At 52.2% G+C, this 22811-nt stretch overlaps 1 long non-coding RNA gene across 2 annotated transcripts; it reads left to right on the forward strand.

Moving 5' to 3' along the window:
- The first annotated feature begins 1042 nt into the window (after positions 1–1042).
- On the forward strand, positions 1043–22543 carry LOC116747574. Of its 2 annotated transcripts, none has more exons than XR_004348076.1 (7): positions 1043–1490; positions 2639–2713; positions 3158–5970; positions 8968–9463; positions 14843–15097; positions 16768–17000; positions 22089–22543. It is a non-coding gene; the product is annotated as an uncharacterized LOC116747574 (long non-coding RNA). The 2 variants fall into 2 exon arrangements; XR_004348074.1 differs by lacking the exon at positions 22089–22543 and adding an exon at positions 18680–21647.
- Positions 22544–22811: the final 268 nt, after the last annotated feature.

A 22811-nucleotide genomic window follows, 5' to 3' on the forward strand; every position in this document is an offset into this window, starting at 1 on the left:
GGTGTTGGAAGACGGAGTTGGCTGGAAGTCTGTGGCCTTGGCCTGGAGACGGTGCTGAGGCAGACCCTGCACCCACCCCTAGGGGCCGCCCTTGTAGCTGCACGCCTACCTCTTGCCTCCTCGACCTCCACCTGGGCCCTTGGTCCCTCGTTTAATGCAAGAGACTGGCCAGACAGGAGTCTGCTGAGGGCCATGCACTGTTAACCTCCAGATGCCTTCAAGAGCTGACATTTTCAGGAACCATCTTTCCGGCAAGCTCTGACTCAAGTGGCCAGAAGAACCTTCTTGGGGTGAGGAGAGGAGATGGAGGGCAAAGTAGCCAGTAGTCGAGGCTGCTGGGATAATGTCGCTGGCCTGAGGTCGCCTTGGAGAGCTGGCAGTGCACGAGGGTGTCTGGCAGGAGGTCACACCCTTCTACCTTCAGCAGCTCTGGCTTTGGGGACAGAGTGGGTAGCCTCTGCACAGAGCTGATGCCACAGACCTCAGGTCACTTCCCGGCTCTGACCTCACTCGTTTATTCATTCCTTTACTGAGCCCCTCTTCTGCCCGGACTCTGGAGCTAGCTGTGCCCTCGGCAGTGCCCACTCTGCCTCCAGGGGCTCCCAGAGCAATGGGGAGGACAGGCAAAGGCAGTGCAGTGGGAGCCCCAGGATGGAACGCAGAGTCTGTGAGCAGGGCCAGCACCACCCCCACCCCTGTCACCTACGCCTTTCACCAAGCACTGAAGAGGAACTCGCTGCAGGAACCTGAAGCCTGGAGACCTTAGGGTAGCCCGGGGTCAGGCAGGCCCCACACCCACCTCTTTAAAAATGTTGGGTTGCGGGGCTTCCCTGGTGGCACAGTGGTTAAGAATCCGCCTGCCAATGCAGGGGACACGGGTTCGAGCCCTGGTCCGGGAAGATCCCACATGCAGTGGAGCAGCTAAGCCCATGCGCCACAACTACTGAGCCTGTGCTCTGGAGCCCGCGAGCCACAGCTACTGAGCCCGCGTGCTTAGAGCCCGTGCTCCGCAACAAGAGAAGCTACCACAATGAGAAGCCCACGCACCGCAACAAAAGAGTAGCCCCCACTTGCTGCAACTAGAGAAAGCCCGCACACAGCAACAAAGACCCAGTGCAGCCAAAAATAATTAATTAAAAAAAAAAAAGTTGGGTTGGAGCAGTGTCTGTTCAATTTCTCAGTAACCAGGAGCAGCCACAGAAAATGCAAGCAGCCTCCTTCAGTTCAGCCTCCAGCTCCCAGAGAATGCAACCGTATCCATACAGCGCCATCTTAGGAGGACAGAAGCACACGGACTTTCCCTGAACCAAAACTGGGACCTCTGGCAGCTGAAGACAGAGATGGTCATAGCGAAGCCAATACAGGCTGGGCGCTGGTAGGGGTCCTCCATGAGCGCCGAAATCACCACCACCTGGGAGGAGGGGTGGGGACAAATCCACGAAGGAGCTCCAGCCTAGGACCCTTCACTGGCCCACCCTCCCCAGGTACAGGTAGGCCTGAGGGTGGGGGCTCGGGCTCTCCCACCCTCACCATCACCCCTCTGGAGGGCACAGGAAGGATTAGAATCTGACTCTCCAGCTATATACATACCTTCCCCAGCCCCTCTCCCACCATGAGAACTTGCTCCAGAGAACTGACAAGTCCTTGCTTATCTCCAGGGACAGGGAACCCACTATCTCACTGGAAGAGAGCAAACATGGAGAGCCCGGTCTATGCTGAGGGCTGTTCAGGCATTTTCACACACAGTAATTCACTTCTTTAATCCTTCCACCAGCCCTGGGAAACAGGCACATATCAGTCTTTTTTTATGCAGAAACTAGAGTTCAGAAAGGTTATGTAATTGCCCAAATCCACACAGCTAGGAAATGGTGGTAATTAGGGTAACATACATCTCAGTTTGCATCTGCTGCCCAGGTGTAATAATTAAGACAGCTCCCTTTCATTCTTGAAAGTGCTCCAGTTTAGAAGATAAATTATAAGGAATCCAGGTCTATGCTCTTTCCCTGAACAATCCAACCTCTTCTCCCAACCCCATTTTTCCAGCCAAAGCCCCAGCTGTGGTTTTTTATCCAGAAGAGGAAGTGGAGGCTGTGGTCCAGGCCCTCTTGCTCTTCTTAAGAAACTGCTTCTCCTCCTACAGCTTGGAGCTGCTCTGAGCCCCTAAGGCCCACCCTGTGCTTGGGAGGCTCCCAGAGTCCCCACCCTGGCTCTCCTGCTTTGAGCAGCAGCCTGGGTTGGTGGCAGGGGTGAATCTCACCCAAGCCTGTGCCCCCATCCTGACAGAGGCCCCTGAGCAGAGGGACAATGGCCCCTAAGGCCTTTAGTGGAGGCCAGGGTGGAGTCCCCAGGAGGCTCCAGCAGTCACTTCTGACTCAAGGCAGAAATCACGTCCCGCACGTGGCATCACAAACAGGATTTGGAGAAGCAGGCTGGTGGGACGTGCTCGGGGTCCCAAGCCTCTACCGGCCCCTGCTAGGTGCTCCAGGCCATGGGCCCAGCCCCCATTTGCTAGGAGTCAAGGGCTCAATTTCCACAGTTGTGCCAGACACCACCAGAGCTACTAAGACAAGTACCCTTGGCCTTTAGAAAGCTCCTGCCTTTTAAAAAACACTCACTCTCCTGTTCTCCCCACCCCCAGACCGGCTTTCCTCAGCCAGACCCATGTTCCATGTTGGCAAGAGAAGAAGGAAGAAGGAAACCGAATCCCATAGAGGTTAGAGTGGGCTGCTGGGCCCCTGTTCTGGTTGCGGGGCAGAGGACAGAGGACAGGACAAGAGGCTAGCCGGATGCCTGAACTTGAGTCCACACAACCAAGTGGTTCTGAGGAAGGGAGGCATTTCCCAACCAGGGAGGAGGGCCTGAGGCCGTGTCCCTACTGCCTGCAGGTGTGGGGGATGGGGTTTTGGTGTTATCACAGCTTGACTGCGTGGTTCCAGCATCCCACAGAGAGTTTGGTGAGCATCAGTAGCCTGGATGGCCCCTCAGCCTACTCAGGGGGCCTCTGTCTATCCCTGTGGGTCCCACACACACGGCCTGTCCTGGTCCCACGTATTCAGCCTCTGCCAGGAGCCTTAAGCTCCCACAGAGGTCGGGCCTCGGCCCCTGCCCAGCTCTGTGTGGGAACAGAGCACACAGGTCCTTGCGTCCCCCTCCACAGGGCAGGTGACTGGACATCCAGACCCGGTGACCTTCACTGCTCTCGGGACAGGTCTGAAACCCCAGCCTGGAAGGAGGCGTGTTTGAGAAACGAGACCTGCGGCCAGAGTCCCTCTCACGGCTAGCACCCTGGAGCTTCCTCCCCAGCAAGGGGCCCCCAAGCCTCTCGTGACCTGGGGAGCAGGGATCCCTGCTAACCTCAAGACGGAAGCATCAACCTCTGCGGTGGCTGTGGTTTGACAGTTACTGCGAGAGCAGGCCTCCCACGCCAGCCCCACAAGCCTACCACGTGCAGGCCACACGTGCCCCACCACGGGGGACCGCCATCCACTTGTCACCGCCTGGTCCCGGTTCCCAGCCCAGCGGTCCTGCTTCCTTCGCACTCGCTGGGTGACCTTTGCAAGCTCTGTGGCCTTTCTGAGCCTCAACTTCTCATCTGCACGGTAAACGTAGCCGCTGGCCCTGCCGCCCGAGCTGGTTGCCAGCACCTCTGGTCAGATGTCCCACAAATGTTTGCTGGGCCAAACACAGAGACCCAGGCATGGCCCTGGCACTCGGCGAGGTCACAGTCAGGGAGGGAAACAGCGATCGCTCACCCCGGGGGAAGGAGAGGAGAAGCAGCATTGGGGTGTGGGGGTGCTGCGGGAGCCCCCAGGGGAGACCTAATCCAGTCCAGAGGGCACAGGAAATGAAGTTTGAGCCTTGGAGAATGAGTAGGAATTCAGAACACGAGAAGGACACCCCAGGGAACCGCAGGGGTAAAGGCTGGAGGTGTGATGGAGCTTGGCCTGAGAGGGGACCTCCCCAGGGTTAAGGACGGGCTGCGGGAGGTGGAAAAGCCATCCCAGATGGTCCTGGCTGAGGAGTGGGACCTGTCCCCAGGGAAGGCTCTGAAGCCAGAGAGACGTGATCCAATTTGCCTTCGAAAAATTACTCTGACCCCAGAGTCAGAAAAGGATTGGAGTGAGTGAGGCCGGACGCCAGCAGACAGGCAGGAGGCTCTTGCTCATCCAGCAAGAGAAGTAGCAGCTCTCAGGGTAGCAAGGTGACAGGAGTCGACAGATCCCACTGGCCAAGTAGGGGACATGGGGCAGGGACAGGGGCTGTTGACATGCTTTGAAGACATCCCCGAGAGATAGCGATCCCACATCAGGCAGACCGACAGTCCTGGCCCTTTCCAGGTAGGAGGACGCTTTGTTGCCAGAGGGGTCAATTTGGGAGCCCCTGGTCCAGGCCCCAGTGCAGCCCCCCTGGGGCCCAGGATCTCTTGCGATGTATGGGGTATGCATGCGTGTGCGCATGAGGGTTCTGTCCAGCCCACGTTGCCTCCTCCGAGCTTGGCAAGTAAATCTGCAAAGACCACACCAACACCCCACAAAAAAATGCCAACTCTGTGCTAATTTATTTTTTATATTTAAGAGCATGTGATGAATGCTCTGCTTATTGACCTAGAAAGTCATCCACAGCATGTTTTTGAGAAGCCGAACAGAGTCCTACCCCTTTGCTGTAAATCCATGCCACCCTGCTGCCCAGCCTGGGACCCCAGGTCCCTTGTGGGCTGCAGGAAAGGCCATGCCATAAGGCACAGCACTCGGCATTGTATGTCTCTTAAATGACAGCTCAGCTCATTTTTTTTAAAAGGCTACAGAACAACATGGCTAGTAAAGATTTTGTCACTTTACCTGTGTGTGTGTGTGTGTGTGTGTTTAGATAGAGAGGGTTGCTCACCAAAATATTAACAGTAGTAGAATTGAGATGATTTTTACTTTTCTGAATTGCTTGACTTTTTACAAAAAACTCTTATCATTTTTATAATCAGAATAAAGCAAGGGAGAGCCACTCGGCCACCTTGGGGTTTAGCTTTGCTCCAGAAGGGCTGTGGGGTCAGAGCCCCCAGTGGACTAGGAATAGGCTGTGGGCCTGGAGCAAGCACCCCCTCCCAGGGCCAGCCCAGGGCCAGGACCAAACGAGGCCAGCAGGCGTCAGTGGAGTTGAACTTGCACAGGGTGCTGAGGCTGGAGTGGCCCTGTGGCCTCTAGGCTGGGGACCCCAGGGTCTGGCCATCGCCACTGGGGCCACCCTGCCCATTCCTGAGCAGAAGGCAACACTTCCCCACCTGGCCACCCTTCTCACTTCCAGGGGACGAGTGCCCTGTGATGGGTCACCTGCCTAGGTGCCAATGGGGAGCACAGCAGGAGCTCCAGCTCAAGGAGAGGGTGCTGCACGGGGGAAAGGAGAAGGAGGCCCCAGGTGGCCTGCAAGGACCCCCACCCTACAAGTCCTGCCACTCCCTCCACAGTCCTTAGCTGAGGTCTGCACTTTGCCCCAGACCTGGGTTCTGGCTGGAAGGACCTAGCACACAGCAGGCGCCTAATAACGTGTTGGATGAATGGGTGAAGGGGCCGCTATGAAGGCACCTGCCTAGACGGCCCTCCCCATGAGAGGATGAGATAGGAGGCTGGGGACGGGGGCCTGGGGCCCACTGGATCTTAAAATCCCGCTGCCCACTTGGTACTGCCAGGCCTGTGGGGAGGCTCCCCCCTTACTGCTTCTGTTGGCTTCACCAAGACAAGTGAAAGTTGCCTTCCAGTTGGCCTCAGTATTCACTTAGATTTCCTTTTGTATGTGTGCATTGATGCTTTTGATTATTAGTGTCTTGCTCATTCTCAGAAAGCTGGCCGATTTCCCCATTTAGTGATTTTCTGAAGTCCACTCACGTGTGGGGAAGACCAGAATGCATGGAGGACTTGGAATTCAAACTAATCATCGCTACCTGTGCAGAGCTTCATCCCAGCTGAGAAGGCAGAAGCCTAGGTCAGTGGTTCTCAAAGGTTCAGCATCTCTGGAGGGCTGGGTAAAACAGTTTCTGGATCAGAAGATCTGGGCTGGGGCCTAAGGGTCTGCATTTCTAACATGCTCCCTGGTGATGCTGAGGCCACCAGCCACCCCGGGCACACTTTTTTTTTCTTTTTGACTGCTTTGGGTCTTTGTTGCTACGCGTGGGCTTTTTCTAGTTGCAGCGAGCGGGGGCTGGTCTTCTTGCCGTGTGCGGGCTTCTCATTGCAGTGGCTTCTCTTGTTGCGGAGCACGGGCTCTAAGCACGTGGGCTTCAGTAGTTGTGGCACGTGGGCTCAGTAGTTGTGGCTTGAGGGCTCTAGAGCGCAGGCTCAGTAGTTGTGGCGCACGGGCTTAGTTGCTTCTTGGCATGTGGGATTTTCCCGGACCAGGGATCAAACCCGTGTTCCCTGCATTGGCAGGCTGATTCTTAACCAATGCGCCACCAGGGAAGTCCCAGGGCCCACATTTTGAGACCTGCCTAGGGCAGAGGAAAGGGCACCAGGGGTCAGCCCTCAGCGTGAATACAAACCTTAGCTGCTGGGAACTTAACTTTGGGCCTTGGGCAAGGCAACCTCTTTCATCCTTGGTTTCCCGCAATGTCAGCCGAGCCTTTAGGGTGGGCTGGAAGCCTCCAGAGGGTGTTTAGGAATGTGCAGGTGGAACAGCCTTGCTTGGTGAGAGCTATTTGCAGGAAGGGGTCTGTTGTCACAGAAAAGCTCCTCCAGCATCCAAGTACGTCTTCAACAGACTCGGCAACAGGGAAGCAGAAGCAGGAACGCTGTTTCCCGCAGGCGCTTTGCAGAGAGCACTGGAGGTAAAGGAAACCTTAAAAGCGTTGGAAAGAGTGTAAGTTGAGATTTCCCAGTCCTTGCCAGCCTATGGAGTCAAATGGGGTCACATGACCTCCCAAATTTGCTGGAGAGTGGAGTTCTGTCTCCCTGCCAAGCCAGGCAAATGCCACTTCATGATACAGTCCACTGGGGATTTGAGATAGGGGGCTTGGGGCACCAGTGTGCTACAGAGGCTTTCCAGAAAACCGTCATTTCAGCATCCACTTAGAGCCTGGTCCCTTTGCCCTGACCCTACAACATCCAAAGCCAAACCTAAGAACAGGATGGGGCCAGTCACCCCCGGGCTGTGTTTCACCAGTTCATAGCAAGGAAGACTATCAAATGGCTCTGGAGTCAGAGTGCTTGAGGTCACAGGCCAACTGAATCCATTTATTGTGTGACCTTAAGTAAGTTACTTAACTCCTCTGTGCCTGAGAGTGATCATAATAGCATAACCCCGTGGGATTGATTGTTATGAGGGTTTAATGAGATAATGCGTGATCAGCAGGTAGCACACTGCCTGGCACTCACTGAACATGAACTTTCATTATTGTAGCATAGACACCCCCCATGTGTCGTCTGTTGCATATATATGTGCAGAAATTGACTGGCGAATAAACTGGGTGTAGTCCTCACTCAGCTCAGCCATTCTCAACCTGATCCTTTTTTTGAAATTGCTCTCTCAAAAAAAGAAGCCACCACCCGAGAGGGCAGTCCTGGAGAGGATGACTTCACCCCGTCTGCACTGGGCACCTGAGAGCATTGGGATGCTGTCTGTCTATGAGAGAGAGCTGCAAACTTTCCAAGAGTATGGGGATACAGGAGAAATCTGGTTATGGCTTGACTAATAAGGTGGAGGCAGAAACACAAGATTCCATTGGATGCATCAGTGCTTGATGCTGGAACGGGAATGGCGTTTTACTGGCTAACCTTGTTGGTCTGATAGAGAAGGAAATGAGGGAAACTGGGAGAAAATGAAGATCTTGAAGAATATGGCTTGAGATCACTAAAAGAATAGGAGGCAAAATTTGGTTTCTCTAATATTTCTGAAATGGATTACTCTCCTTCTGCAATACAGCTTTCTGGAAGTGTTATAGAGAAAGAAGGTTTATCTAACATTATGTTGAACGTAGAAGACTTTTGGGGGCTTCCCTGGTGGCTCAGTGGTTAAGAATCTACCTGCCAATTCAGGAGACACGGGTTCGAGCCCTGATCCAGGAAGATCCCACATGCTGCTGAGCAACTAAGCCCGTGTGCCACAACTACTGAGCCTGCGCTCTAGAGCCCGAGAGCCACAACTACTGAACCCACGTGCCAGAACTACTGAACCCACGTGCCAGAACTACTGAAGCCCGTGCGCCTAGAGCCCATGCTCCACAACAAGAGAAGCCACTGCAATGAGAAGCCTGTACACCACAGTGAAGAGTAGCCCCCGCTCACCGCAACTAGAGAAAAGCCCACGTGCAGCAATGAAGACCCAATGCAACCAAAAATTAATTAATTAATTAATTTTTTTTTAAGTTATAAAAAAAGAAGACTTTTTGAATCCTTTCACGAAGCTGTCTGGATTTCATATTTGTATTGACAAAGGAACTTTTGATGCCATGAGCCTTAATCCTGACAGTGCAATTGAGAAGAGGAAGCAACATGTGAAATCTCTCTCCAGGGTGAGAGAATAAACCTGACACAGAAAATACAAGTGCAAGTAAATGTTTAGTAAGTACACAGGATGCACATGTTGAATAGATAAAGTGGGTTGGTAAAAAAAAAATCATGAGCATGTAAGTGGTTGGGTTTTAGAGATCAACCAAGAATAATTTAAAATTTTCTTTTGTATTTGAGATGTAAATATTTTTCTTTCTGATTAAAAAAAAATTCCTGTAACTGCCGAACCATTAAAAACTTTAAAGCAGTAAATGAATCTACAAAAAGCAAAAAAAAAAAAAGCTTTCTTCAGGCATGGACACATCCAGCTATCTAATCATAAGCAACCAGATTCTGGGTTCTGGAAATTGGCAGACAGCACCTCCTAACATAGGTGGTCTCAATACAGACTCTAGGAACCCCTGGAAGACCCAGGGATGGATGTCAGAGTGTGTATAAACCTCTAAATTGTATGTACTCTTTTTGTATGTCTGTGCAGATTTCTGGGAGGAGGGCCACGACTTTCTTCAGATGGTCAAAGAGGCCAGCACCCCTAAAAAGTTAAGAGACCCTGCCTCAGAGAGACTGAAGAAGGCCTCAGCAGGCTCCCTGGACAGTACAGCTCCTCCCAGGAGCACACAGGGGCTCCCTGAAACCAAGACCCAGGACTGAGCTAGCTCTGCACCTCCTTACCTGAGAGCCAAGCCTTCTCCAAAGTGAGGAGAGGACTCGACACTACAAAATGGGGAGAACAAATTAGGAATTGTGAACACCAGGCAAAAAAGCCTGATGACGGTTCGCCATAATGACCAGCTGCCTGCAATCTGGTGGGGGAGACAAGCCTTGGGGAAGAGGAAGGGAGCTGCCCCATCACAGACCAAGCAGATGGTGTGCTCGGCAGGGTGGCCGGGACAGCTGGAGGATCGGGCATGGAGAGGTGTACAGAGTCCATGGTGCAGCTCAGACTAAAACAGTTGAAAGAGCTGCAGAACAGGGTGAGTGCAGGCTCTGGGGCATATCAGCCACGTGAGCCCTTAGCTTCCCTTAGCCTCGCTTTCTCATCTGAAAAATGGGATTTGGTGGGATGGTGGTAGATACCTGGCCTGTCTCCTCCTGGGCTTGCTGTAGAGCCAAGAAGCCCGTGCATGTTGTGATGGGTTCAAGGTCAGCTGCAGCAGCAGCTGGGGCCTGGGTGGCCTGAGTCTGAATCCCAAGTTGGCACTTCCTCCCTGGGCGCTCCTGTGTCTAATGGGGTCAGGGTGGTCCTGCCACAGGCTCGCTTCCTGGGCTTCCCAGAGCATGGCAAGCGCTGGGCAAGCCGTGGCCACGGTCCTCATTCACACGCTCAGCGGGACACCCTCGGGGGCTACTGTCAGCCCCCCCTGTTTTGGTAAGAGCTGTGCAAACAGAGGGCTGGGATTGAACAACAGAGAGGAATCCAGGTGGGGGTGGGAGAGGAGGTGGAGGGGGCATTTAGCAAGGAAAGAGCAGAAATGGCCCAGAGAGAAAAGTAGTTGCAGCTTTATTATGGGGAAGGATGAGATTCCTTTTCCCCATCTCCTCACAAAAATACTCCAATCAAGTATTTCTTGTTTCCCTGTGGAATGGATCTATTCCGAGCTCAGCAGCTCCATTACAGGAAGCCCGCGCTTCCCATGCCTTTACAGGAATCCACCCTTACCGCAACCTGTGAGAGGGTCCTGCTAGTCCCTGAGGCAGCTGAGCCCTGAAACCAGGCAGATGTTGGGCCCGGGATTCTCCTCAGGCTGCCTGATGTCACCAGGCTGGTGGGGCAGGACGAGAACAGGCCAGGGGCTGACAACACCCAGGACACGCTGAGAGCTCGACCCAGCTGCCCAGAGGCTCCTGGCCCATCCTTTTTTTTTTTTTTGACCAAGTCCCACGGCATGCAGGATCTTCCCTGACAGGGATTGAACCCACACCCCTGCAGTGGAAGCGCAGAGTCTTAACCACTGGACCTCCAGGGAAGTCCCTGGCCCATCCTCTTGATGGAGGGTCAAGCTGCACTGCCCTGTCCTGGCCCATACTGCTCCTGCAGCCCCTTCCCTGGGCAGGTGGGGGACCCTCCCAGAAAGGCCTGACCGACCCTTCTTTAGCCTTGATCCCAGATTCCCCACCTATTCTGATGCAGCTTCCTCACCAGGACAACTCAACCTGCCAGCTGGCCCAAGGTCCTGACCAGGTCCTGGCCTGGTGATGAGAGCGTGGCTATGGGGCAGTGGGTGAATGGGGTGAGGCAGGCATGAGGGGAAGTGGGGTCACTCCTCCTGGGAGGGCTTGGATTGGTGGTGTGCCTCCTGGCCTGGCCCCCGTCCCCAGTGACGCTCCGGACCGAATTTCCCCAGGGGAAGGGCCACAACCATATATTCTCTTCAAGGCCCCAAGATGGGAAGTGAGCTGCTCATGCCACAGGCAGAGACCTTCCTGCTCTCTGAGGTTGGCTACCCTGATCCCGAGGCCCCATATCTGGGGTTGGAATTTCCAGTTCTTCAAACCTGTCTGTTCAGTTCTTCAAACCTGTTGCTGACTTGCTACGTGACCTTGGGCAAGTCACTTCCCTCTCTGGGCCTCAGAATCCTCACCAATAGAATGAATGATCCAATATGCCCACCCACTAGGACATTACAAAACTATGAAATGTTCATAGCCATGTGATTTTACATAATCAGAGACACATTCCTTTAATCTGACAAAAATGTAGATGGCCCTGGTAAATGACTCAGCAGTCCTCAACCCTGACCTGTACACCCACATCACTTGGGATGGGCAGGGAGAGGTCCCACCCAGACCCACAGAATCCGAGTCTCTGGGCCTCTAGGCCTCTGGGTGGGCAGGACCTGGAGATTTGCATTTGTTAAGAGGCTGCCTAGGAGAGGATTTCAGACTTTAGAAGGCAGAGTGAGGGGAGAACACAGACTCTCCCTACCCCAGTACCTGACAAAGTGAGCAACAACGACAAGTTATGAAGAGAATGAGCCGACAATCTTCAGAGCAGTGGCCTCCAGGGCCCTCCGTCCTCACGAATCCTGGGCTGCCTGGGACATGGGAGCAGGACACAGGCCTGACTGGCTGGGCAGAGGGGGTCTGGGGTGCAGGGTATGTGAGGGATGGCAGGAAACAGAAGACCTGTGCCCCCAGCAAGGGTGGCCTCGGCGTGGGGAGTCTCCCCCAGCCCCTGCACATTTGGGCTCCCAAAAAGCAGACTAAAAACAACACAGCTCTCGAAACCGTCCTTCTGGGGGAAGGCAGCCTGGTTCCCATGTGAGAAGTGGTGGAGTTGCTAAATTAACTGAACAAGATGAAAAGAACTCGCAAGGCCACCCTGCCAACTGCCAGGAAGGGGAAGGAAATCTTATGAGGGCACGGCTGGGAGGGGATGGGGCTGAGGATCAAAGGCAGCTTCCCTGAAACTAATAGCTTCAGGAGAGAGAAAAGTTAATGAGAAGATGAGTCGGATATAAAAAGAGCACAGAGGAGAGATGATTGAAAAATAGCATCAGGGGCTTCCCTGGTGACATAGTGGTTAAGAATCCACCTGCCAATGCAGGGGACACGGGTTCGAGCCCTGGTCCGGGAAGATCCCACATGCCGTGGAGCAGATAAGCCCTTGCGCCACAACTACTGAGCCTGCACTCTAGAGCCCGCGGGCCACAGCTACTGAAGCCTGTGTGCCTAGAACCTGTGCTCCACAACAAGAGAAGCCTGCGCACCACAACAAAGAGCAACCCCCGCTCGCTGCAACTAGAGAAAGCCCGCGCGCAGCAACGAAGACCCAACGCAGCCAAAAATAAATTAATTTAAAATATATATATATAGCATCAGGAGATGCAAAGAGAGCTTGAAGAGGAAAGGACACATACTAAGGACCCAAGCAGGACCACTGCACATCTAAAAATGGAGTTACAACACAGGGCCCAGGTCTGAAAAGCAAATTCATGGCACAGAGAGAAACTTGAACTAGTCACAGTGAATTCAGAGAAAGAGGACACATAAATTCAAACAACTAAAGAGAAGATGATCATTATGGAACACAGACCTTCCCACCTCAGAGGGCTTGGAGTCCCTGAAGTAGATTATCCAACAGCTAAAGCAAAAGAATGTTTACAGAAACTCTCCCTGAAGCAAAGGGAGAACCCACTGTTTTGATTGAAAGGGTACAAGAGAGATTCAGACTGATCGACACCGGGAGCACACTGAATCCAGTGGAGTTGCTGGACTTTAAGGATAAAGAAAACAACCCTTCAGGCACCCATGAGGAAAAACCAAGTCAACAATGAGGGGAGAGAAAAATCAGTCTGGCCTCATGAAAAGAAAATAAAAATGGAGTCAGTATTGCTAAGGGAGCTCTCTAAAATGGAGCCGGAGGCCACTGAGGGAGTGTGACTTAAGCACGCCTCCTCCCAGATGGAATCTTCTCATCTTAACACAGGCATCCAGAACATCTGTCCAATGTCCCAGAAACTCCAGATACTTATTGGACCCTTACCCTCAAATAATTCATGACAGCCAATCCCTTAAGGACAAATATTTCCTTTCTTGCGTCAGTACAGCCTCGTGGCTTTTGCCTTTACAAGCCCCTGACTCTTCCTCTCCCCTGGAACACTTTTTTGGTTTTACCCAAGTCTGTGTCTCCTGACTTAAAATCCTTAAGACCCCAAATAAACTCTTTCCTTATTTGTAGCCTTGTGAGGGTTGGGGTTTTTTTGTTTTTTTTTTTTTGTTTTGGTTGACAGCCTCAGATTTTTCCACAGCAACATTCAGGACCAGAAGACAAGGGAGCTGAGTGTTCGAAGTGGTATGGAAAGGGGGAAACTAAGAATTTGACACCCAGTGAGGTTGTTTGGATTCGTAGACAACATGGAAAGGGTCGAGAAAAATAGCACCCTTGAGCCTTTTTTTGAAGAAAAAAAAAAAAAACATACTCAGCCGTGAAATCTAGGTAACCATTAAAAGTGTTCGTTTTGGGGAGTTCCCTGGCGGTCCAGTGGCTAGGATTCGGCACTTTCACTGCCATGGCCCCAGGTTCAGTCCCTGGTTGGGGAACTAAAATCCCGCAAGCCACACAGCACAGCCAAAAAAAAAAAGTGTCCATTTTTCAAAGATAAAATCATGACTCTCAGACAATATAAAATGAACACATGTCAAAATCTTTATTAGACTCATTAAGTAATTAGGGAACAAGTAATATTTTCCAATTGATTCAAAGGAAAATTGGAACAACACACACATATATAGGCAGATAAGAAATACTGAAATGAATTTACATATACGTGTAAAACTGATGAATGGCCACAGACAGCAGTCAGTTGTATTCCACTGGACAAAATCCATTTGCATTTCTGATGGACAAGCCCTACTCTAGGTTTTCTACAACTTAGATTTGCTCAAAGACAATGAATGGCATGAGTCCCTAAATGCAGGACACCCACCAGTCTTTTTTGTTGTTGGTCTCATTCAAAGTCCTTCACAGATTTTCCTGATTCAGCCAAGAAATGACTCCGAGTGCAAAACTCAGGGGCACAGTGAGCTTAAAAAATGGAATGGAAGCTATTTAAGTACAGGACTAAGACGAAATACTAGGAGAATTATAGTTGCCGAACAGAGTATGTGTTATAAACCTTGACAAAGTGAAAATATTAGCATCAAAATCAGGAACTGTAGCGTGTGAGGAGGGAGGATGTATACAGGAAGTGATCATCTTTTTCATCCCAAGAAATACTGAGCCTGCCCAAAGTGAAGGGTTTATTCTTTTTCCCCAAGACTCCAATCTCTTAATGAGTTTCATAATTTTTTTCTTACTGTTAGAGACATTCATTATGAACTAATATCTCTGTGGAAAGTAAAAATTTATTTAAGATTCAGCAATTTTTTTCACTTTCTTTCTGTTAAACTCAATTAAAATTAAGTAGTTTAAAATATAGCACATGTGGTACAATCCCATTTTTAAAAATTATTTCCACCTATTTACCTTACTTTCTACCTGTACCTTGTTGTCTCTCCAAAGTTCTCTGTGTACATATGACGTTCACCAAATGTTAACAGTAAATGATGGGCTGTATTAAGCATCTACTCTGTGCCAGAAAGTTCTGGGAGCTGAGAATACAGCAGAGAACAGAAGAGATAAAAATCCTGTGCTCAGGAAGTTGGCATTCTAATGGAGGGATTTATGGCTTCCTTCTTTGTACTTTTCTAGATTGCTTGTTTTGTTTTGTCTGAGAATGAGCATGTGTCATTTTGATATAAACAATGGTCATTACCTTCACACACACCTCAGATGATTCTTCTGAATAGCCGGAGTTGAGAACCACTATATTTTACGCTGTATGAGTCATTAACACTTTAATGTAAATAAGGTTTTTAGGGAGGCAGCATGAGGACCCAGAGTCTCTGCAGATCCCGACCTGGGCACCTAAATCCTGGGAAGAGCTGAAGAGGGGAGTTGGTTTCCAGGATCTACAGCGCGTCTCGGCTGGAAGAACCATTGAGCTTGTCTCCTGGCCCCTCGGCCAGAGTTTCCTGTCCCTGTCCTGGGATCCTAAGCCTGTGAGACAAGATGCCCATTCTAGCTGGCCCTGGACCCAGGCAGCTGAGGGCCCGGCCCAGCCTTGGTAAGTATCTGGGACGTGCCCAGCCAGGGTTCTCCTCCCTGTAGCCTTGGGGGCACCGAGCCCCATCTGACTCCACTACCCTCACCTCCCACTCCCACCTCTTGAGTGCAGCCCTGACCCCATCCTTCTCCATTTGCACCCTCATTCTAGCCACCCTGGCCTAAGTTTGCCTTCCCCACACCACCTGGCCTTTGCACATGCTTTTTCCTCCACCAGAATCCCCTTCCTACCCTCCTTCCCTCACCCCTAGATCCCAAGACCCCCTCCTCTGGAGGCCTCCCTGACATACCTCCCAAACCCACAGGTCAGGCCCCTGCCCGCTTCTGTGGGCTGTGAACTGCCCCGGCCCCCGTGGGCCAGCCAGCTCTGCTCAGCTCTATGGCCCAGTGCCAGCCGGGGCCTGGTGTCGGGGAGCCAGGAAGGCATGTGAGTGAGACTGGGCCTTGGCCTCTTACCAGTAGGGTGACCTCAGCCAGGTCCCTTGTCCTCGCTGACTATTTCCTCATCCGAAAAATAAAGACATTGTATGTTTGTTTTTTCGGTTGGTTTTTTTTTTTTTGGCCACTCTGTGTGGAGGCATGTGGGATCTTAGTTCCCCAACCAGGGATAGAACCTGCACCACCTGCAATGGAAGTGCAAGGTCTTAACCACTGGACCGCAAGGGAAGTCCCTTTTTGTTTGTTTGTTTTATAAATTTATTTATTTGTTTGTTTTATTTTTGGCTGCATTGGGTCTTTGTTGCTGCGCACAGGCTTTCTCTAGTTGCAGCGAGCGGGGGCTACTCTCTGTTGCGGTGCATGGGCTTCTCATTGCAGTGGCTTCTCTTGTTGCAGAGCACGGGCTCTAGGCATGCGGGCTCAGTAGTTGTGGCTCACGGGCTCTAGAGCACAGACTCAGTACTTGTGGTGCACGGGCTTAGTTGCTCCGCGGCATGTGGCATCTTCCCCGGCCAGGGATTGAATCCATGTCCCCTGCGTTGGCAGGCAGATTCTTATCCACTGGGCCACCAGGGAAGCCCTTTTTGTTTCTTTTTAATAAGGACATTGTAAATCTTCTTCATGGGGTCCTTGAAAGATATAAAAAAGATAACATGTATTTCTTATTTTAAAGTTTATTAAAAGAATAACAATGAGATATAAGCTTAAAGGAGGAGGGGAAGTGAAAGGGGGAAATCATCAAGTCAGTAACAAAAGAAAAGTGATGAAGAGTTTAATTGAGAAAAAACATCCAGCTTTCCTGAGGGGAAAGAGATTACCTACAGAGCCCACTGAGGGTCTGTGGGTCCAGGGGGTCGGACACCCTCAGACACCATGGAGGACCCCGGGCAGGGCTGGGTCCCCGGCCTCCAGGCCCAGTGGGAACTTCCTTCTCAGACCCCCGTGCCTTCCAGCTCAGCATACCCTGTGCCCCTTAGAACCCTGGGAAGCATCACCCCACACAGTATCCACCAGCTCCCCCAGAAGTTCCCTCGAATCGTTTTCTCTATTCACGTAGCGAGCTCACTGAGCAAACGCAGCTCTGCGGCAAGCCCCCAGCACCCGTGGGTGAATTGAGGTCACCACCACCCCAGCAGTGCCAGGTGAATCTCCATACAGGCAGGGGCTGGGGGGGGCGGGGTGAGGGCTGGGGCTGTCACCTTGTGTCCCCTGATGTGCCTTCTCCTCCCTCAGGAAACAGTGGCATGAACTCTTCCCCTCGTCTGCCGTGGGCGCACACAGAGCGTGTGACAGGCAAGGCCGCAGCCTGAGCCCCTGCTCCTCCCTGCCCACGGCTCCCCCACCTTCCTGAACCCACCTGGCCTCTGATCTGCACGCCCACAGTTCCCACTGGGCAGAACTTGAAAGTCACATTCCGCTCTGTCGGACACCTACTCTGTGTACCAGGTGCTCACCTCACCTGCGAGGTAGGTAAATTGTCCCCATTTTACAGATGGGGAGACTGAGGCAAAAAAGCAGCGAATGGGTTGCTGTAGGCCACGCAGCTGGGATTGGCAGCCCACCTGGCTCTGAGGTCTTCCAGTTCACCTTTCTGCCCCAGCCCCAGTACCCAGCAGGGACAGAGCAGTGTGATGCAGAGGGCGCTGAGTGAGGCTGCATGGGGAGGGGGCCTCTGAGGGACATGGGAGCCCCGGCTGCAGGGTTTATGGCAGCCTCTGAGGGATGGGCACAGAGGAGCTGCCCCCTCCCCTGTGAGCACACTCCAGGGACTCTCGTTCTTTTTCCGGGCTTGCAGCACTCCACTGAGGGGACGCCCAGAATCCCTTATCCCCCTCCCCCACTGTTGGATACGTAGGTTATTTCTAGTCTTGCTAAGACAACAGTGCTGTGATGACTACCCTTGTGATGACATCCCTTTGCATGAGTGTGTGTGTGTGTGTGTGTGTGTAGGATAAATTCTCCAGGCAGGCCCCACAGGTGGGATGCTGAGCCTCTCACCAGGAGGACATAGTTTCCAGGAGGACCCCTCACTGGGACTCACCCAAGCTCACTCCAGGTCCAGCCAGTCCCCAAGAGCCAGTTGCCCAGAAAGACTGCCCAGAACCACCAATAGCCTTTCCCTATGCCAGAGGTCTGTTTGGTTGGCTAGTTGGGTTTTTTAGCCAAAGGTCAGTGCTGGGCTGCAGTCTTGGGTGCACAAGGTACAGAGCTGGTCTGGGCAGATTGTTATGCAACTCAAACAAGAAAGCAGAGCTTGGGGAGCAGAGAGGTTCCTGCTGGGCTGCCTGCCAGGGAAGAAGGGGATGTAGGGGCCCCACCCATGCAGAAGGCCTGAGGGGTTCAGGGAAGGCGCGGTGACCACCCAGTCCCAGGGAAATGGGTCCAGCCATCGCCCCAGTCCCTCAGCCCCATTCCCTGCATTCCTGGGAGTCCGTCCAGAGTGTCTACGTGAGCTCAGAAGCCAGTCTGGGCAGGTACTGAGACTGGATGGCCATTTCCTCCCCCTTTGCCAGCTCTGGCCCCTCAGCTGCCTACACGGGGTCCCTCACTGATGCAGGAACATCCAATGGGGCCTCCCCTGTGCCCACAGCCCTGACCCTTCAGCATGGTAGTGAGCCCTGTGACAGCAGAGTGGGTCTGGGTCATGGGTACCCAGCACAGAGCCTGGCACATCACAGATGCCCAGTGCTGTGCCCCACTGAACACCCTGACAGCGGCACACCGGCAGGGAATGGGGACAAAGCCGTGCCTGGCCGAGGGCCCCCAAACAGGACCCACCCTGGGGAGGACAGGAAAGGGGGGTTCCATCAGCACTTCAGCCAGAGCTACCAGCAACAAATTAACAAGAGAGGAGGAAGAGAAATGAAGAAATCCTTCCCCCAGAGCCTGAGGTCACTTGGGGCGAGGCTGGAGGAGCCCAAGCCAGCTGCCTTCAAATGGTACATATATTATATGACATTCCTAGATAGAGAGTCCAGTTTCTTTCACCTTCTTTTGTGCATTTCAGGAATTTTTGTAGCTAATTAACTTAAGGGCTCTGGTGCCTAGGATTGGGGATTCTAACAAGCCTGGTTTCAGACACAAGGCTTCAGGTGTCCCTGCTGACTTCTGTTCTTAGTAAGTTTTCCCTGCGTCTGTGCGCCAGGGCAAGCTCATTAAACAGAGTGGCCATGCCGATTGTCTGCTCCCTGACCGCTGATGAGGAAAGACTGCTTCAATGGCGGTGTCAGAAGATGCAATGGATCCCACTGCAGAAGTGCATTCAACTCCCCTGCAGACACACTAATCAGGAGGTGACACAGAGCTGCGCAATCCCCAGTTTCCATACACATCGATGCCTGGCAACTAGCATGTTTTCGTTTTACTCCAGCTGCCTCCACCCTTCGTAAGTGGAGGCTGAAAAACCAGCCCATTTCGGCAACTCCTGACCGTCTGCTCTGGTGAGGATCTGGGTCATCCCACCCGCTGCTCACTGCCGGGTGCTGAGGGCAAGCCTCCGGGCCTTTGCTTGTGTGTCCCTCTGCCTGGGGAGCCTCCTGCTACTGTCCTTTTAGAAAGAGGTAGAATCGTGACTGTCACACATATATAAAAATGAACAGGTGTTAAAGAGTGTATTATGGGCTTCCATGATGGCGCAGTGGTTGAGAGTCCATCTGCCGATGCAGGGGACACGGGTTCGTGCCCTGGTCCAGGAAGATCCCACATGCCGCAGAGCGGCTGGGCCCGTGAGCCATGGCTGCTGAGCCTGCGCGTCCGGAGCCTGTGCTCCGCAACGGGAGAGGCCACAACAATGAGAGGCCCACGTACCACAAAAAAAAAAGAGTGTATTATACTCCTAAATCAATAAGAGAGGTATTATAATCAGTTCAAAAGAGAATGTGAAGAACAGACACATTTATTGATCAGGACTATTGAAATGAATGTGGACACAGAGGCAATACTGAGGAGGGGAAGTCATCTGTTCTACAGGTTGGTTCAGAATCTACAGCGTAAACAGGAATTAGTTTGAATCACTATCAGTTACCTGCAATTTGCAGAGTTGTAAAATAGCCTTCATAGACTGGAATCCGATAATCCCAGGAATGTCCTGCAAGTTGAGATACTGCAGAGCTTTTCCACAGATTGTACAAAGACTCGCCTTCAGCCTTGACCACCCAACGTCCTTCACCTGACCTGCTTGAGGCCACGCCTCCTCAAGGATGCCCTCCCTGGCTCCAGGCGGGGTAGGTGCCATCCACTCAGCCCCCCAGTCCCTCCAACTTCTGATCACACTGTCTCCTCCGTCAGACTATGAGATTCTTAAAAAAGAAGTTGCATCTTCTTGGGACTTCCCTGGCAGTCCAGTGGTTAAGACTCTGTGCTTCCACTGAAGGGGACATGGGTTCAGTCCCTGGTTGGGAAACTAAGATCCTGCATGCCTCGCAGTGCAGCCGAAAATAAATAAATAATAGAAGTTGCATCTTCTCTACCTGTCATTGTGCCTGTGAGAACTCAAGAGACATTTGTTGAATGAATGAATGAGAGAACAAAGGAACAATACAGGGTCCTTAAACCAGGGTGGTCCACAGGGTGCCCCCATAAGACAGTAAAAGACCTGTGACGCAGCAGTTGAAGGTCAGCAGTGCCTCATGAAAATGTGTATGTCTCCAGCTTCATCTTATTAAGGGCATCTCAGAAATAAGGCTCTGAGAGCAGACAAGCTTGGAAATGCTGAGTTAAACATAAACAGCTTCTTTGCTTTTTCCCTTTTCATCACAGCACATCTGAGAGCCTTTGATATATCAGAGTGACCTATGAATCTCTCAGAAGGAGAATGCAATGTTCCAGCATTGTACATGCTTATCGGATGGTGAAGCAAAGTTTTTAAATGGAGCAAAGGCAAAGGTTCTGGAGAATTCACATTGAGAAACACCAATTTAATCCAACTGACTTGATGTATTTAATAATACATAAATTATTATCCCCTGGGTCAGAATTCTGGCTCCAGCGTTAGTGTTCCTGTGGCCTTGGACAAGTTAATGTCTCTGCACCTCAGTGTTTTCAGCTATAAAATGGGACTAAACTTACTTCAGAGAGTTGCTGGGGGGGATCAAGTCAGTTACTGTGAGGAAAACACTTAGCATAGAGCCTGGTACAGGGTGTACTCAATAAATGTGAACCATATCATTACTGTTTATAAAAACATGAAGGGCCATTTATTGACTGTGCCTTTGCATCATCTCACTTGATCCTCACAACAAGCCTGAGGCCAGATGAGGAAGATGAGGCAGATGAGGACAGAACATTTAGGAGGTGAAGTCACTGGCCCAAGGCCTTGCAGCCGGCAAGCATCCAGCATTCTTGGACCAGGCGCGAGGCCCTAAGAACAAGCTTAGCCAAGGGCTTGGCGTGAAGTAGTTGCTTAAGAAAGACTGGTTTCTCCTCTCCCACCCTTGTCCCTCCTTCCCTTACAGCCAAGAGTCATGCCGGGCCCCAGTGTGAAGGTCACCCCTGGCCAGGGTTGTGGTGGGATGGACAGTGCTCAAGCCAAGGGCTCCCGGGTGCACGGGCAGCGAAGGACAGAGGCTGAGCCTGGCCTTCCTCCCCACCCCCAGCTGAGACACTCCCTGCCCTTTCTCTTCCTCATCTTTCCCCCCACCCCGGCCCAACACGCCCCCATTTTTATCTGGCGACTTGAGAACCCAGGGGTCCCTCCCTGCTCTTCAGCCATCCTGGTGTCAGGGCTTCACTCTCAACACACACAAGAGGCTTAAAATCGTTCTTGATTTTAAGAACGAAGCCTGCACCCTGGGCCTCGAGCTGGCCGGCTGGCCAGGCCACGTGGGGCTGCCCACAGGCTAAACGCAGACCTACACAGAGCCCCACCCCACCCAAAACACTGCCCCGACTGAAGGCTTGCTCAGAAAAATGACTCAGCTTGAGTGCTCAGACGCAATTTTCCACGTTTTATGGACTAAAGGTGTTTTCATAATAGCCGGGGATGATGAGCCAGAAGCAGGCTGTAAACAGAGCAAAAAAACCCGCCCTGGTCTGAGGCCCCACACACAGGCAGGGCCTCTGAGGCTATAAGCTTCTCCACAGTGGTGGCAGGGCCTCCTTCATGCCTATGTGCCAGGGGCTCCTTCCTTCACCCTGGCTGATAGCAGAGGCCCCGCCCACCCCCCCCACCCTCAAATGACATGGAGACTCACCCAGGCCACTTCCTTTACTGAGGAGGGAGTTGAGTAACAAAGCTGGTCCTGCAGCCTCAGCGGCCTGCTCAGTCCTCCCCAGGTGCCTCGCGCCTCCTGTGAGTCTGGAGGCCAGTGTCCTGGGACCATGAATCTGGGGGCCCTGCTCTGAGCCAGGGTGGGGGTGGGGAGGTGCCATCGCACGGACAGGGAAGATGTTCCTCCCGATCAGCGATGCTGAAACAACTAATGGTGTTAAACTAGGAGGATGGTGCTTAATCCTCCCTAAGGCATCAGATGGAAGGGCTGCAGGAGGTGGGGCGGCCCTGCCGGCTCACTCCCCCCACCAACCCCCACTCATTCATTCATTCATTCATTCGTCAGGCACTTTCTAAGGGCCCACCTGTCAGCTTCACCCCAGACCTTCCCATCTCAGCAAATGGCACCACCAGCTACTTTGGCCAAAAAAAAAAGGAGTCATCTTTGATCCCCAATTTTTCTGATCCATCAGCAAATCCTGTCTGCTTTACATCCATTACACATCCAACATCAGCCCACGCCTCGGCCATGCTGCTCCCCTCTGGCTTGGATACTGCAGCAGCCACCAGCTGGACTCTTGACCCTTTGCCTTGGCCTCTAAAATCCATTTCTTCAATCATCAAAGTGACCTCGACACAGCGTCATTCTGACTCCACCATTTCCTGTCTTCAAGTCCTTCACTGTGTCCTACTAAATATTAAAACTTTGGGGACTTCCCTGGTGGCGCAGTGGTTAAGAATCCGCCTGCCAATGCAGGGGACACGGGTTCAAGCCCTGGCCCGGGAAGATCCCACATGTGGCAGAGCAACTAAGCCCCTGCGCCACAACTACTGAGCCTGCGCTCTAGAGCCTGTGAGCCACAACTACTGAAGCCTGCGTGCCTAGAGCCCATGCTCCACAGCAAGAGAAGCCACTGCAGTGAGAAGCCCGTGCACCACAAAGAAAGAGTAGCCCCTTCTTGCTGCAATTAGAGAAGCCCTGTGCGCAGCAGTGAAGACCCAACGCAGCCAAAAATAAATAAATAAATTTATTTTTTAAAAAAACCTTTTAAGGAAATTAAGCAGACCA

The sequence above is a fragment of the Phocoena sinus genome, chromosome 2 (genome assembly GCF_008692025.1).
Source record: "Phocoena sinus isolate mPhoSin1 chromosome 2, mPhoSin1.pri, whole genome shotgun sequence".
Classification (NCBI taxonomy): Eukaryota; Metazoa; Chordata; class Mammalia; order Artiodactyla; family Phocoenidae; genus Phocoena; species Phocoena sinus.